The sequence below is a fragment of the Phoenix dactylifera genome, chromosome 4, assembly GCF_051530095.1.
Source record: "Phoenix dactylifera cultivar Ajwa chromosome 4, Ajwa_hap1_PhDact_Kaust_v1.1, whole genome shotgun sequence".
NCBI lineage: Eukaryota > Viridiplantae > Streptophyta > Magnoliopsida > Arecales > Arecaceae > Phoenix > Phoenix dactylifera.
The window spans coordinates 24,712,576-24,730,932 of NC_143193.1; positions in this window are offsets into that span (position 1 = coordinate 24,712,576).

The following is an 18,357-nucleotide window of genomic DNA, read 5'->3' on the forward strand; positions in this document are numbered from 1 at the left end:
ATCAGATCGAGGAGGAGAATACCTTAGTGGGGAATTTCGGGATTATCTCAAGGAAAATGGCATAGTCTCACAATGGACACCTCCGGGTACACCTCAACTCAACGGGGTGTCAGAAAGGAGGAATCGGACTCTATTGGATATGGTCCGATCCATGATGAGCTTCACTGATCTACCTATGTTTCTTTGGGGAGATGCCTTATTATCCGCAATTTCTTTGTGAGCCGACATGTCGTCTTTCTGGAAAAACAGTTTATCCTTGATAGAGGCAGTGGGAGAAAAATTGAGCTTGAAGAGAGAGTCTCTGAAAAGCAACGAGTCATGGATCCTATAGAACCTATTCATACAGAGCCAGTACACGTAGTACCTCTTCCACCTCGTAGATCTAGTAGGGTCTCCCATCCTCTCGATAGATACTTAGGTATACTAGTAGAGGACACCGAGGAAATGTTCCTCATGGGAGATAGGGAACATGTACAGGATCCCAATACCTACGACGAGGCAATATGTGATATCGATTCCGAGAAATGGCTGGAAGCCATGAAGTCAGAGATAGACTCCATGTATTCCAACCAAGTCTGGACCTTAGTAGATCCACCAGAAGGTATAGTACCTATTGGATGTAAATGGATCTATAAAAGGAAGATAGGTTCGGATGGAAAGGTAGAGACCTATAAGGCAAGGCTAGTAGCGAAAGGGTATAGTCAGCGCGAAGGCATTGACTATCAGGAGACCTTTTCACCTGTAGCCATGCTGAAATCCATTCGAACATTGCTTGCTATTGCAGCATTTCATGATTATGAAATATGGCAGATGGATGTGAAAACTGCTTTCCTCAATGGATATCTTGATGAAGATATCTATATGGAGCAGCCTTTGGGTTTCACTTCCAGTGATGGTGATCACAAGGTCTGCAAGCTGCAAAGGTCCATCTATGGACTAAAGCAAGCATCTCGGAGTTGGAACACTCGTTTTAATGATGCGATCAAATCGTTTGAGTTCATCAAGAACGAAGAGGAACCGTGTGTTTACAAGAAGGTTAGTGGGAGTGCTGTCGTGTTCCTCGTACTGTACGTGGATGACATCCTCCTGATAGGAAATGATATTCCTATGCTAACCTCAGTCAAGGTCTGGTTATCAAAAGAGTTCTCTATGAAAGACCTTGGGGAAGCATCCTACATTTTGGGGATAAAGGTCTATAGGGATAGATCTAAAAGGATGCTTGGCCTATCACAAAAGATGTACATAGAGGAGGTACTGAAGAGGTTCAGTATGGAAAACTCCAAGAGGGGTCTATTACCCCTTAGGCATGGGATTCATCTCTCCAAAAAGATGTGCCCCAACACATCTGAAGAGATTCAACGCATGAGCATGATTCCTTATGCTTCTGCAATAGGAAGCCTCATGTATGCCATGCTGTGTACACGACCTGATATAGCCCTTGCTGTGAGTGTCACTAGCAGATATCAGTCGAATCCAGGTGAAGAGCACTGGACAGCTGTGAAGAACATTCTTAAGTACTTAAGAAGAACTAAAGATTTGTTCTTGGTCTTTGGAGGAGCATTGGAGTTAAAGGTAGAAGGATACACAGATTCAGACTTTATGACTGATATTGATGATAGAAAGTCTACATCTGGATATGTGTTCTTGTGCAATGGTGGTATGGTAAATTGGAAGAGTTCCAAACAACCGATCATTGCTGATTCTACCGCCGCCTCCGAAGCTGCAAAGGAAGCCTTCTGGTTCAACAAATTCATTGCAGAGCTAGATGTAATGCCATCGGATGCCATCACACTCTACTGCGATAATAATGGCGCCATAGCTCTTGCTAAGGAGCCAAGGTCTCATCAGAAGTCCAAGCACATAGAGCGGCGCTTTCACCTCATACGCGAATACCTCGAGAAGAAATATGTCGAGGTACAGAGAGTAGACTCCGCAGACAACGTGGCAGACCCGCTCACTAAGCAGTTAAATCAGCAGAAGACAGAAGCCCACCTTGAGAAGATGGGACTTAGATATATGTCTGATTGGCTTTAGTGCAAGTGGGAGATTGTTAGATGTATGCCCTAGAAGCCAATCTGGCAGACACATTATTAATTCTAGGACATAAATTTGTACTTGACTTTATTATTATCGAATAACAAATGGGCATCTTTTCATTCATATTGTTTATGTGTCTATGAATCGTCCAAAAAATTAATAAGATGATGGTACATATTCTCAAGAGTTGAGAATTTGAGCCATGTATCATTGGTGATTAATTTCTAAATGCTCATGATCAATGGATCATCACGAGGACGGTGATCGATCCGATCAGTGCACAAATCGCTTTCCTTATGGATGGACGAGACTCGAGTCCACAGTGTAGGGACACTGAAGTGATAGTGCAGGTGCTTGTTAGAGAACAAGGGTACTGAGCGTGACCAAGACAAGAAGTCACTTGGATGTCTATCCACTCGTCAGTGACTTGCTTGATGTTGCAGTAGTATGACTGGTCCTTTGACCTGCGGTGCTTCGGCTACTCACAGTGAGGTTATTGTAGTTTGACTACACGTATACATGGTCTCTAGCCATATGGGTCCTTGTAGTGTAGATTGGCTGCAGTAAGTTCACTGTAGGAGTAGGGTATGCACTTACATGGAATCTATCGACCTTGATAGAAGAGGAGTGATCCTATGTGATTTATTAGACTGAGTTCTAAGACCTTGGCCAGGGCAGTAATATAAAGTGGAGAAAGAGTTTTTCACTATCGAACTCAAGTCAAATAAATCTAGACATATGACAGACGACGGGGTTTGACGAGTTATCCATGACCTCCGGTCTGTAGGGATCCACGATAGAAGGACTGTATCATACGATAACTGCACCTAGAGGTTCATCATTCTATTCTGCTGGGTGGCCACTACATACTGCTAGGTGTCACTGGTGGATGGTGAGACTCACAGGGATCATCTTGATGGTCGATAAACCCTGATGAGTTGAGTTGAAATTGTTTCAACCTATTGAAAGGAGTTTTCAATGATATTGTGATAGAGATCGCAATATATCTCACTACCAGTCAGAATAGAACCTATGGGGTCACACACATTAGAGGTATTGACCGATCCGATGGTTGAATGTGATTAGGAATCACAAATAATCAATTAGATTGATAAATGGATAACCCGCTAAGAGTTAGTGGTTGGAAGAAGGAACAATTGCAATCGAATTGCAATTTAATTTAATTAATTAAATTTAATTAATTGGACTTGATCATGAGTCCTACTTGGAGTAGGATCCTTGGAGTCCTAATTGGATTAGGATTTCAAATTAAATTAGAATCCTATTTGGAATAGGATTTCTAAAGTCCTAATTGTCTTAGGGCTGAAATTTAATAAGTCCTAATTAGATTAGGATTATTTTAAGTCCTAATTAATTTTAAATTTAATTTAATTAATTTCATGACTCCTAATTAGATTAGGATTGAAGAGTTCAATAGAGTCATGGCTCAGTTAAATTCTAATTGGATTAGGAATTGGAGGAAATTGAAATGGGTTCATAAAAATCCTATTTTGACTAGGATTGGACTCATAAAATGAACCCAAACCATCTTGCCACTTAATTTGATTAAATGGCTAATAAAATGGGATATGAGGGAGGGGCCCACGCCCCTCCCCTTGGGAAGTGCGTGGAAGAAAAAGGAGGGGCGTAAGCCCCTCCTTGCTGCCGAATTGGGGAGATAAGGGTGAGCTCCTAAAAATAAGGAGCTCATCCTTATCTCATGGAGAAATAAAAGGAGGAGGGGTTCAGCCCCTCCTCTAATCCTTCTTTTGGTGTTCACGGCAGCAAAAAGGACCCCGTTCCTCCTCCTTTCATCCGCAAGCAAGAGAAGAGGAAGAAGAATCCTTGGTGGCTCTCCTCCTTCTTCATTCTTGGTGCCAACAAAAGAAAAGGGAAAAGGCTGAAAGTGTTTTGTTCTTGTTCCCTTTGATCCGTCTTTCTTCCTCCTCCTCCCTAAGCATTCAAGAGTTGATTGAAAGGGAGGACTTCAGCCATCAAAAGCCATCTCTGCAAGGGAGCTAGCACCCCGGGGAGATACGTAGGCTTCGATCGAATCATTACCTCGTGTGGATACCCGTAGAGGCCGGACGCGTGTGCGGCTTCCATCGAACCTTCTACAAATCCACGTAAATCAGATTTGCGGAGACCATCTACCCGCACAAGGTGAAGATCTGATCTTCTTAATGATTTTAAAATATTTTAAAATAATTTAATTCTAATCTATCTACAAACGAATGGTTTTAAAATACGTTCATGCGATGAACGGATCCCGCATAGTTTTTCCGCTGCAACATGAAAATTATTTCGAATTTTCATGGCATATGTGGGATCCTAACATCAATCTGCTCAACTCAATATTTTGTAATCATCAAAAAAGAAGAGATTGAGGATGATAGTGTTATTTTAATGATTAATACAACCATTGAGAAAATATCTAATTAAGTACTACAAGTTAACATGATACATCATTACTGAGTTCGACACTCTCGATACATTAGAAGAATGAGATAAAGTTGTCTTTCAATGATTAATAATGAGATAAAATTTGTGATAGAAAAGGGATAGTGAATTCTAAATTCTAATTCAGCAAAGTTTGGAGTGAAACGTAATCTTAAGGATAAAATAGTAATTTTCATTGTTAAGAGTATGTAGCACTACCATGGCATACATTCAAAATTGCTTGAAGTATATTTCATTGATTGTATGGATGAGTCTAACCTTAAGATGCAGCAAAGTGTGGAATGAGTCGATCCCAACAAAGGTGGAGTCAATCCTGGCACATCATGGAACCATCAGGCACACAACTTTATGAAAATGGCACGGATGAACAGTAGTGGAGGCGACCCCAAGTATGCTTGAGTCGACCCCAGCTTCAAGCCTTAAGAAAACAAGTCTCTAAAATTTACTGAGAGGGCCGACCCCAACTTTTCTTGAGCCGACCTCAGATGGAGCCGACCCTAGGAATGCTTGAGTCGACCCCAATGGAGTCGACTCCAACTAAACATGAGTCGACCCCAAGGCTATGTCGTTCAAAACTGTCTTTGAAATCCCTGAGAGGGTCGACCCCAATGGAATTTGAGTTGACCCCACTGTAGCTTGAGTCGACCCCAAAAAGAGTTGAGTCGACCCCAGTGAAAAACAGCTGAAATACAAGGTTCTGTGATCCCTGAGTGGGTCGACGCCACTGTAGCAGGAGTCGACCCCAGTGAAAGTTGGGTCGACCCCACTGGAAGTTGAGTCGACCCCAAGTCTGATGAACAGTGGTTTAAGTCGACCCCAGGAAAGTTAGGATCGACCCCAGCATGGGCAGAAGCATAACGGTTAGTTCTGCAGAAGTACTTTTTGACCTCCCAACGGCTAGTAACGGATAGTTTTTCAAATCTAACCAATGGGGAGTAACCTAAACATGTGGAAAAGTATTTATAATGACACTATTCATCAGAGCAAGTGATCTTGTGCATGAAAATCAAAGTTCACTCAAGAAAGAAAAAAGCCCTAATATTCTTCATCAAGGTGCTTCATTCAAGAGTTAAAAGGAAGTGGTCGAGTAGATCAAAAGAGGCATTAAAAGCTCCACCAACCCTTGAAGAGTGAAGCATTCCTTGATAAAGAAGAGAAGAACCATATCAAAGCGATAACTATATTCTAACTCTTCTTTGTAGCTTATATTTGTTATATCTGCTCATCTAGGAGTTTCAACCTTCTTCTTCTTCTTAAAATCTTGTAAGGTTTGTTGGTGAGCCCGTAAAACCAACGGTGTAGATTTATTGGTGAACTCGTAAAACCAACGGTGAAGATTTGTTGGTGAGCCCGTAAAACCAACATAGGTTTTTCGTGATCCCGAAAAACTAAGTGTAAAGATTTTTGGATTGTGAGCCCGGAAAACAATCCAACTGTAATCTGCGAGATTATAGTGAATTCCCAAGGAGTCGCTTGGGGAGTGGACGTAGGTGCATAGGAGAGCACCGAACCACGATACTTCTTGTTGTTTGTATTGTTCTAAATCACTCACTCATCAATTAACATAATTAAGGAATCGAAAATTAACAAAAACCAATTCACCCCCCCCCCCCTCTTGGCTTGTCACCTTGGGCAACACATAACCTCCATCACGTCGGGATTCATGATAGAGGGACTGTATCATACGCTAACTGCACCTAGAGGTTCAGACATTTCATTCTGCTGGGTTGCCACCATATACTGCTAGGTGTCACTAGTGAATTGTGAGACTCGAAGGCATTCACTTGGTGATCAGTGAACCCTGAGAGTAGAACTGAAATTGTTTCAGTCCACTGAAAGAAGTTTCAGTGATATTGAGATGGAGATCTCAATATGTCTCACTACCAGTCAGAATAGAACCTACGGGGTCATACACATAGAGGATTTAATTAATCAGACTATCATAATTATGATTTGGAATGACAATAGAAATCAATCATCAATATGATTGGTGATTGAATTAACCCACTAAGTGTTAGTAAGTTAATGAAAAAAGAATTAAGTGGAATTGATTGTAATTGGGCTGATTTAATGAGCCAAATCAAATTGGGTTTGACCCAAATTGATTTGGGTTCATGATTGGGTCAATTTGATTAAACCAAGGTTTGTATGGATTTTAAAGACCACATGTCGTCGTAGGATGAATATGACTTAAGTCATGTTCACACTATGCGGATTTTAAAGACCACATGTCGTCGTAGGATGAATATGACTTAAATCATGTTCACACTATGCGAACTTTAAAATCCATATGGCGTCGTAGGATGCATGCTCCCAAATCAATTAATTCTCCTAATGAGATTAGGAATCCTAATGTGATTAGAAAATTAATCAATTGATTAAGTGGACAAATGTCATGCATCTATGAGCACAAGAATTGGACACTTGGCATTAATCCAAGGGTTGGTTATAGTCCCATACTCCTAATAAGATTAGGAGAGGCCCTAAACCCAATCTATAAAAGGGTAGCAAGGGAGACATTATGAAAATTCTCTCCTCTTCCTCTCCACGCCTCCTCTTCTTTCTTCCTCCTTCTCCATGGCAGCAAGGGGTCTTCATCCTCCTCTTCTTCCATGGTAGCAAGGTAAGGAAGATCCATGTGCAAGGTTCCTCCTTCCTCTTCCTCCATCGCGAGCAAGGTTGAAGAAGAAAGGTTCTTCATCAAGGAGGTAAGTTGCAGATTCTTATTCCAACTTATGATAGTCATGAGAGGTCTTTGCAAGGAGCTAGCACTCCGGTAAGACCCATTCTCAGATGATTAGATCCTCGTGTGGATACCTGTAGAGGCCGGACAATTGTGCGGCTCAAACAAAAACCTAGAATAGATCATCAGGCTGCGGTGTTCTACACCTGCAGAATTTTTGAAGATGAGATCTTCAAATCTAATAACTTCTGATTTTGTTTAAGTTTTATAAATCTTAATCAACCCTTCTCAGATCTTAATCTCCCCTTCCTAATGAGTTCAAAGATCTTCCGAATTTGGATCCAGAAAATTTTTTGAATTCTACGATCCGAGACACGTTCATACGATGAACGACGTCCCGTTCGAATTTTGCTGCGAACGTCGCATCGAACGGAGTGTAACTCAGTAATATAGCACATGCTATGAGTGTCACGAGCATATATCAGTCAAATCCAGGCGAGGAGCACTGGATAGCTATGAAGAATAGTCTTAAGTACTTGAGAAGAACTAAGGACATGTTCATGGTCTTTAGAGAAATATCAGAGTTAAAGGTAGAAGGCTACACACATATTGATAATAGAAAGTCTACATCAGAATATGTGCAATGATGGTTCAGTAAATTGGAAAAGTTTCAAAACGATCGATCATTGTAGACTTTACCTTAGAAGTTGAATGTATCACCACCTCTAAGGGTGCAATGGAAACCCTCTGATTTAAGAAGTTTATTGCAGAGTTGGGTGTAATGTCATCAGATGCCATAACACTCTACTGCGATAACAATGGCACCATAGCATTTGCTAAGGAGCTAAAGTTTCTCCAGAAGTCTAAGTACATAGAGCGGCGGTTTAACCTGATACGCGACTACCTCGAAAAGAAATAAGTAAAGTTACAGAGAGTAGACCCCACAAGAAATGTGGGGGACCCATTCGCTAAATAACTAAGTCAGCAGAAAACTAAAGCACATTTTGAGAAGATGATGCTTAGATTTATGGCTAATTGGCTTTAGTGCAAGTGGAAGATTGTTAGAAATATGCCCTAGAAGCCAATTTGGTTGATGCATTATTTTGTTCTAGGACATAAAATTGTGCTTAACCTAATTATGAATTTATTAGGTTGGGCATTCTTTTCATTCATGTTATTATATGTGCATTAATCATCCAAGAAATTAATAATATGATGACGCATATTTTGAAGAGTTGAGAATTTGAGGCTTGTGTCATTGGTGATTAATTCCTGAATTGCTCCTGATCGATGGATCATCATGAGGATGGTGACCGATCCGCTGAGATTAGTGCATAGTATGGGAACACTGGAGTATTGTACAAGTGCTTGTTAGAGAACAAGGGTACTGAGTGTGGCCATAGCAAGTAGTCACTTGAATGTCTATCCACTTGTCAGTGACTTACTTGATGCTGCAGTTGTATGCTAGTCCTTTGACCTGCGATGCCTCGGCTATTCATAATGAGGTTGCTGTAGTTTGACGAGCACATAAACATGGACCCTATCTATTTGGGTCCTTGTGGTGCAGATTGGCAGCAGAAGGTTCATTGTAAGAGTAGGGGTGCATTTAGATGGAATCTATCGACCTTGATATATTAGGAGAGATCCTATGTGATTTATAAGACTCAGTTCGTAAATCCTTGGCCAAGGTAGTTTTTGGAAAAAGAGTTTTCTAATCTCAAACTAGAGTCGAATAAATTTTACATATGACAGATGATGGAGTTTGACGAGTTATCCATGACCTCCATCCCATCGGAATCCACGATAGAGGAACTGTATAAAACGCTAACTGCACCTAGAGGTTCATCATTCCATTCTGTTGGGTTACCACTACATGCTGTTAGGTATCACTGGTGGATGGTGAGACTCAAAGGCATTCACTTGATGATCAGTGAACCCAAATAAGAAGAGTTGGAATTGTTCCAACCCGTTGAAAGAAGTTTCAATGATATTGTGATAAGTATCATAATATATCTCAGTACCAGATAGAATAGAACCTATGGGGTCACACACAATAAAGGATCTAATTGATCTAATGGTTGGATTGTGATTTGGAATCACAATAGTTTGTAATTGTCAATTTGATTGATAATTAGTTTAACCCACTAATAGTTAGTGAGTTGAAGAAGGAATTAATTGCAATTGGATTGCAATTTGATTGAATCAATTGAACTTAATTAATTGGGCTCGATCTTACATGATAAGGTTCAAGAGTCCCTTGGAGTAGGACTCCTAGAGTTCTAATTGGATTAAGACTTCAAATTATTAGAGTCCTACTTGGGGTAGGATTCCGAAAGTTCTAATAGGATTAGGACTAAAATTATATGAGTCCTAATTGGATTAGGACTCCTGAAGTCCTAATTAATTATTGGTCTAATAGATGAAGATGACTCCTATTTGATTAGGATTGAAGAGTTCAATTGAGTAATGATCCAATTGGGTACTACTTAGATTAGGACTCCAAGAGTTATACTTGATTTAATCTTATGGATAAGAATCTTGAATCAAATAGGGAGACTAATTGGGTGCTAATTATATTAGGATACAATGAACCAACGGCCAACTAAATCCTAATTTGGTTAGGATTAGAAGAGAGGGGCAAGAGCCCCTCCTTTCCTGGGATGCTCCCGGGACCCAACTGGGATGCGCGTCCCGGGCGTCCGGGACGCGAGACCTGGGGCGTGGCTCCTCCTATATATATGAGGAGGAGGCCATGCCTAGGGAATGCATAAGAAAAAAAGTGGATTTTTCTTTCATGTTGGCGGCCCTCCTCTTCTCCCTAGAACTTTTCTTTCATGATGGCGGCCTCTCATCTTCTTCCTTCTTCCATCCGCAAGGGCCAAAGAAAAGGGGTAGCAAGCAAGGTTGGTCTTCTTCCTCCTCTTCATCAGCCATATGAAAGAAACCATAGAGAGGAAGGTGTTCCTCTCTTCCTTCCTTCTTCATCCATGGTAAAGGAAAGGCAAGAAAGTGTTTCTTTCTTCTCCTTCTCCTTCTTTCTCCTCTTGGAAGCAATCAAGAGTTGATTGTTTAGAGGAGTTCCAACCATCAAAAGAGATCTCCACAAGGGAGCTAGCACCCTGGTGAGATCGCAACCTCGATCAATCCAGATCTTCGTGTGGATACCCGTAGAGGCCGGACACTTGTGCGGATTCAAACGAACCTGATTTTCATGATCATCAAATAGTGGTGAAGATCTACCCGCTCAAAGATAAAGATTTGATCTCTATAATTTTTAATTGTAGATCTAAAAATTAATCAAGCAATTAATTTTAATCTGTCTTTTAAGATTTCATAATCTTCTGAGTTAGAGAACTAAAGAAAATTTTTAAAATCTACGTTCCGTAGGACGTTCATGCGATGAACGACCCCGCGCGTGTATTTCTGCTGTGATTATTGCAACGCGTGCGGGGGTAATCCGACAATTTGGCATTATTCATCGCATATATTTTGTACATCTTCTTGAACTCTTGTAATGTGATGAAGTCCTTAAGACTCTTTAAAAGATAAAGAAGGATTTATCTATGAGTTCTTAAACCTGTTCACGACCAAATGATGTGCTATTACTAAGACAATAGCAATATCAAGAATAGGTTGTTGTGAGCCATATCATTGGTTGTTCTCTTAACCAAGAAGTGTAGAGACACTAATATGCCACACAAGTGAAGTATAGGAGTATACTTCACTGAATGTGACTAGTTCTGGAACACTCTGCTGTCAAGAGATGTTTCAAGTGGACATGGGTATATGTGTTCCTCCGACCTGAGATCACCATGGTGACTAGCAAACAACTCACTGTACTTTGATACCGGACTATCTGAGTTTCTAATTCAGTGACGGAAGGTTACTGGGTGCAGTCAAGTACTTGCGAAGTCGGTGTGTGAGTCAAGATGGAATTGACCCCTTCTGGTGACAAGAGATAATGCCCTTATATTCAATTTAGCAAAACCTTGGCCAGGGTAATCCTTGTGAGGGTCGCAGGATTAGTAAAGTTGAACCACATTTTTGGATCCACTGATTAACGAGTTGACAGAACTATGAAATCATCCTAGGCATTTGGTGCTATAGGGATGAATTATACTGTAACCATAATCCAAGGGTTCCAGAATATTGCTTTGTAATTATTCAACCTATCCGAACATCGGGTACCATTGCTAGATGGTCACTTTGATTAGTACAATAAGTCATTTTTGTGCTACCGGCTTAGATTCGAACCTATGGGGTCACAAGCATAGAAGTTTCTAGGTTGATCAAAGGACTGATCGACGATTAAGAATCGTCCAGGGGTACATCGGTCAATTCGATTGACAAATTATCCTAAGCAAAAGTTGCAGTAAAATAATTATTGAATTATTAAAGGATTAATTAGCAATTAGATTGCTAGTGAACTCAATTGATTGAATGATTGAGCTTAGGTTAAGCCAAATTGCATAAAATTCAATTTGGGCTACATCAAGGTTTGACCTAATTGGATTGGGTTCGATCCGAGTTGATTAGGCTCGACCCTGTGGAGTGATTGATTGTAACCCTATTTGATTTTGATGAGCTCAAAGCATTTGAGTATATCTTATGTTTACTAATGAATTCAATCTAGTGTTTCAGTGAAAATCTTGTAAATTTATGGTTAAGAGTTTCTAGATTTGGTTCAAGACAATTTGGATAAGTTAAGAAGTCTATATGAACCAAAGTCTGAGACTCGAGTCGACTCCTGGAAAGTACGAGTCGACTCCAAGCGTATCAGAAGCATTGGCACAGGCTCGAGTCTACTCCGGAACATTACGAGTCGACTCCGACTAAGAACAGACAGACAAACAGAAAGACCCAACTCAGAACCTGTCAGCGAGTCGACTCCTGAAGTGCGCGAGTCGACTCCGATGCTAGCCGAGTCGACTCCAGGGTAGTATGAGTCGACTCCAGGGAGTTACAGACAAAAAGTCAGAGAGCAGTTTTCGGACTCTGAGAGCCGAGTCGACTCTTGAGGAACGCGAGTCGACTCCGATGGTTGGCAGGTCGACTCCAAAGAAAGTGAGAGTCGACTCTCAGTGTAATACAAGGCAAAAGTCAGAGAGCAACTTTCGGACACTGAGGGCCGAGTCGACTCCCGCAAAGGCCGAGTCGACTCCGAGACAGCGCGACCTCAAAAAGACAGAAGACAGTATTTGTGTCTCTGAGACGCGAGTCGACTCCAAGAAAGTTCGAGTCGACTCCAAGGCAGCGCTACTCCAAAAAGACAGAGAACTGTTTTTCGGATACTGAGAGCCGAGTCGACTCCGGAACAGTTCGAGTCGACTCCAAGACTGGACGAGCCAAAAGACAGAAGATCGGGAGTTCGGGCTCTGAGCACCGAGTCGACTCCCAGAATTCACGAGTCGATTCGAGTGAGCCAAGTTGAAGAATACATCCATGGATTCCTTAGCATGAGCCGACTCCAAAAATGCCAAGTCAGCTCCAGACTTTGGGGAGTCGACTCCGGGTTAAGTCGAGTTGACTCCCAGTCGAAAAGACCACTTTAATTCAAATCTGGAACAGTTGCCGAGCCGACTCCAGAAAAGCATGAGCCGACTCCTACTACAGTCGAGTCGACTCCAGATCGCACGAGTCGACTCCGATCCCAACGGACACATTGTCAGGATGTGCAGAATGTGCAGAACGGCTAGAAAAGTGTGTCTCACGACTAGTTTCCGTGGGGAATGGCTTAAATAGCCACAGAGGACTGTAGCAAGAGGAGAATGAGAGACTCCATTCAAAGCTAAAGTGATTTTCACCTACCAAAGCCTCTCTAGAGTAAATACAAGAGAAAGAAGGAAGAAGTGCATTGAAGTCCATACTCCCAACGTCTTCTTCGCATTCAAGGCTCCTCATCTGATAGCAAATCTTCTTCCCACTCACGAGGAGATTGCAGAGTTCGAGAAGCCTCCTTCCTCAAATCTAAAAATCTGTTTGAGGGCTTCTAACTCTTCTTTAGTTATATTGTTTATATTTGCTTTTCAAGAAGCTATTCCTGTATTCTTTATAAACTGTTTTCTTGTCACTTGATTCAATCGGGGGATTGAATCAAGGGCGTAGAGGTTGGTTGGTGAGCCAAGGGTAAAACCAACGTGTAAGGGTTCGATTGTGATCCCGGAAAAACAATCGGGTGGTTCTAGTCGGTGAGCCTGGAAAAACCGACCGAGTTCGTTGTGACCTCGTAAAACAACAAGTTGGGTTGTGAGCTTGTAAAACAACCGGCTGTAATCCGAGGGGTTATAGTGAATTCCCAAGTGAGACTTGGGAAGTGGACGTAGGAGCAAGGGTTAGCTCCGAACCACTATAAAAATATTGTGTTTGTGATTGCTTGTGTCTCTCTCTCTTACTCTCATTTCACTCACAGCACATAGCAACTAATTAATCATCTTGCAAAAGTATTAATTAGTCATCCACAAACGTTTTAATTGCAAAATTATTTTAAAACCCAATTCACCCCTCCTGATAGTCAACTTTAAAGACCACGCAATAGCACGTATCTAGTAGGATAGTGATTACGGGTATCGATCCACAGGGATTGGGGTATAGTAGTTTTCTTAAAAAAATATTTAAAAGGATGAATTTGTGAAGACTATAAAACTAAGCAATTTAATAAAAAAAAATGCAATTAAAGGAATATCAGTTTAAGAGAACCTAGGGCAAGGAATTCACCACTAACATCGGAATAAGGATTATTTATATTTTATTTCGTTCTTGGATTAACATGCAAATTGGCTACAAGCCTAATAAGCATTTAAATAAAAATTCACAAAAGTAATTTGGGCATAATCCATCTTCAGTAGGCATGAAATGTCTACCCTAATCTAAGGTGGCAGCACATCGCATCTTTCCTAAGTATGGACTATCTTATATTTACTTAGTGATCATGAAGAACAGTTGTACGAACATCATACTTAAAATCACAGAAATTAAATATGATTCAAAAGAAGATATCCATTAAAAACAATAAGTTCATACAACCCCAAGAATATAAAATAAAATATAAAACCCGTGTCCCTTTGTTAGGGCTGCATCCAGCCCTAGAGAAGAGATTAGGCTTCCATGGTGTGGTGGACGGCAGCAGCAGCACAGCAGCGGGCTCCCATTCCTTCCCTCATTATTTCTTCCTTTGGGAAATATTCCCAAAACACCCAAAGTCTTCTCCCTCCTTTTATTTCCGTGGGACTTGGCCTGTGAAGAGCTTAAGGATGGATCGGAAGAGAAGAATGATGGGAGCAGCCCCCCCCCCCCCCAGTGGGGGAGAGGGAATGCCCCCCTGTGGGGAAGGAGGAATGGAAGAGAATGCATCTAGCCTTCATCATCGACTCCCTTTTATAGCCTTCACAGCCGCTGTTATCTCATCACGTTGTGGGAAGATAAAGATGACAGGAAGTAGGATAAGGCTCACGAGTGGTTAATCGTTGGGAGATAATCCGTGATGAAGCTGTTATCCTGATCCGTGATGAAGAAGATATGAGCTGCAACTGCTGCGGAGAAGATCTCGGATGCGGAAGGAGCTGGAACGGTGAAGCTTTGTTTTGAAGAAGAAGATCAGGATGATCCTCTGTTCCGTTTCCGAAACAGGGGATGATAATGTTCGGATAATGTTCACGGCTGGGAGATGAAGCTCAATCGCAAAGGATTCGGGAAGATGAGGAGAACATGATGAAGTTCAAAGCTGTTAATCCAAGGGATGAAGTTGTTTGGGATACAATCATCTCGGGAGGTAGATTTGAAGTGATCCAGTTAGATGAAGAACTGATCGGTTTGGGATGCAGGAGCTTCGGAAGACATGGGAAGCTGATTTACTTGGGATTCCTTTTGACGTGGATGAAGGGAAGGGATCACGAAAGCATGGGATCATGGGAGGATAAGATTAAGATGTCGTTGGGAAAGATATGAGTTAGTTCACGGAAGGAAATGGTTGGGATTCATTCGGGAAGATGCAAATGGGATACTCGTAACAGGGGAACTGCTGGCAGTGGTTGGAATCGGATTCATGGATGGATGCTGCTGGTTTGGATTTAGTTTAACAGAGCTCTGTTCGTTGGAAGCGGGAGATCACCCACGGTTGGCTGGTTTTGCTGAGATTTGGAGCTATCCATGGAGGGTAGACAGATCCGTGGGTGGTTGGATCGATGAAGACTCGGACTCTGTTCCGAAGCAGGGGTTGCGGAAGGAATGAAGATCTTGGATGACTGAAGCATGAAGGAAGTCGACGAGATAGGCTTAGATGCTGGATGCGAAGATCATGGGATATGGCCTGATCTGTTCAATACGAAGGAGAAGCTTGGACGATGGCTGGAAACGGTTGGTTTGGACGCTGGGACTTGGCTGGGAGGAGCTGGATCTTATCGTGTGTCACGGGAGGATGAAGCTGAGGAAGCTGGGGAGCAGGGGATCTTTGGATAAGGCTTGGGATTTGTTGATAAATACTGAACGGTAATGAATGGGATATGAGAAGTTAAGTTGTTTTGTCAATGGAGAGGAGCTGGGGGTTGTGTTTAGAGATGGAATAAGGATGGGTTGAGGCTTTGAGATCCATGCAATTAGATGATATAATTTGAGATATAAGAAACAAATAATTGAAGAGATTTTATTAAAATCGGATCATGTGGAAAAAGAGTTGGGTGACTGAATCAGAGGGTCTTGATTTGCGGGGTGCATATGATTTGGATTCAGGGATCATCCCAAATAAGTTTGACTTGACCTGCATTCATTAGGCTTAATCATTAAATAATTAAATCAACTCGAATTACCTCTGATAATTATTAAAATGCAATGATGATGGTAACACATATTTTATGGTTAAATTTACGAAATATGTGAATTAAAATAATGATAAGTGCTATGAATAAAAGGTTAATTTATGCATTATTTAGCACTTATCACACCCCCCAACCTACATTTTGCTAGTCCTCAAGCAAAATAAAAGCTAACTCACTTTCGCAGGAATCGCGATTGCATTTACCGTATGCAATAAGGCTTTAAACCCCTAGGTGGCCCTAGTGGACGAGTTTTGTCTCGTGAGGATTTCCGGCTCAGATACCCACAAACTGTGTCGAAAAAAATTTATTTTATTGTTTTATAAAATCTAATTTCAAATGCATAGGTGCTAAAAATTTCAAAAGCACACAAAGTTTTAATTACTAAGTCAGCCCAAATCCTAAATCAGTATGCAATTTAAGTTGAAGTCATTAAGTTTCTATTAGAGAGTTGTAAGGCTAATTTATACTTGGGTGCTCGGTGATGTCTGGACCATACACAAGCTAAGGCTTTAGATCCCCAAAATACTGCTAAAGCTAGTAGTTTCCAAGAATTGGTCAGATAAGACCTAATCACTGATTCAAAATCATTCTATCTTGCAGGATTTCGAGGGTTGTGGATGTTTACTTTAATACCTCATAGGCTTTATCTGTAATATTCCAGTTTACTCGAATTTTTACAACGACGGCTTTCACACTATCGTCTTTTTCAAGGTCAATATTATTTTCTCTTTCTCTTTTTTTTTAATCAATTTTTTATTATTTTTTTTTATTTTATATTTATTACGCATTTTTACTCTTGTAATGATTCCTCCATGTAACGAGCATTCAGTCAACACTCCCACACCAGATGGCATAAGGTGTTAGGCATCAAGACTCCCCTACGAACCTATGCTCGGATTCATCATTGCAAGCCCGCTGACCTTTGACGATAGGTAGCCCTTTTCGATGTACCTGACTAAATTCACTCTTTTTTTTTTTTAACAATAAATACGGGATAATAGTGAATTAGATAGGAATGATTCATCAGGACTCAAGGTTGCTACTAGACTTAGTAACATAATGTTGAACCTAATTCTTAGAAGTGCAGGCCATGTGTGTTGTGAAATTCCAAAGTAAAAATTATCTTACAACTCGCTAAAAGAATTTTTAATAAAAAGAACTCAAATTGACTTACTCCTGACTAGTTATTGGGCTTTTTAGATTTTATATACTTTGTGCGTTTATCATTTCAGCACTAAAGCATAGAAATTAGGTTTTTTTTTTTTTTTTTGAGATGAAATACTTATTCACAAAATCAAAAATTTCAAAAAATTTCTTCAATTCGAATCTTATACCCCCCAACCTAGATCAGACATTGTCCTCAATATTTTTTTTTAAGTATTATTATTTTTTTAATTTTTTTTAATAATATTATATTATTATTTTTTTATTTTTTATTATTATTATTTTTATTTTGGATAAAAATATGATGCATATGGAGGATAGAAACATTGTACCTTAGTTGCATTAGTAATATGAGGACTTCTGAAAAAAATACGACAAGAAAATGTGCAAAAATAATCTATGAAAATTGGGTTGCCTCCCAACAAGCGCTAAGTTTAACGTCTTCAGCCAGACGCAGTGCATCCTTAATAATATCATGCCGGGTTCATGCCGAGTTTTCCAAAGAAGAAAATTTGTGGGAGACTGATTGTCGAGCACGGAGTTGACTGCCTCTATGGTCTTGTCGATATCAAAGTCAAAATGGGCCAAGCATGCATTAAAAGAAAAACACATCAATTCCTTATATTTATCCTAAAATCACTAGACAGCTCCTAACTGGTTTGAAGAGGGCACCTAAGCCTCCAATCCGGTCTAATGAACTGAGTTGACCAGGTAAGCTCCCAGGTAAGTGGGGGGTCACGATGCATTGCAAAGGTCCCACTTAAAAACCACTTGCCTCGAACAGATGAACTGTCTCCCTTGGGACAAAGCTTGCCTAGACATCAACTGAGCCACAGAGCGAAATTGGTGCAACTTTCGGTGATCTTCGTCCTATTGAGCTCGAATGTCCCTAGGGGCCAACGTCTAATTGATTTTAATTAAGGTGAAAGCTATGTGAGAATTGATTCACCTAATTTGGGCAAGAATCTGGTGATGAAATCCAGTTCTTATCTTGCTGGGGTGATTGCCCTTACTATGTGCAGATTAATTGGTGTATGTGTATCAAGCATGCATTCACACTTTTGTAAAAAAAAATTGAAATCAAACAATCACCACAACTTGCAGGCTAGATGGGAATTAATTTGAAATAAGAAAGGTTCAGATGTTACCAGAATTTCCAGCAATTTTTTTTTTTTTAAAAAAAAAACCTCTACAGTATTCCTT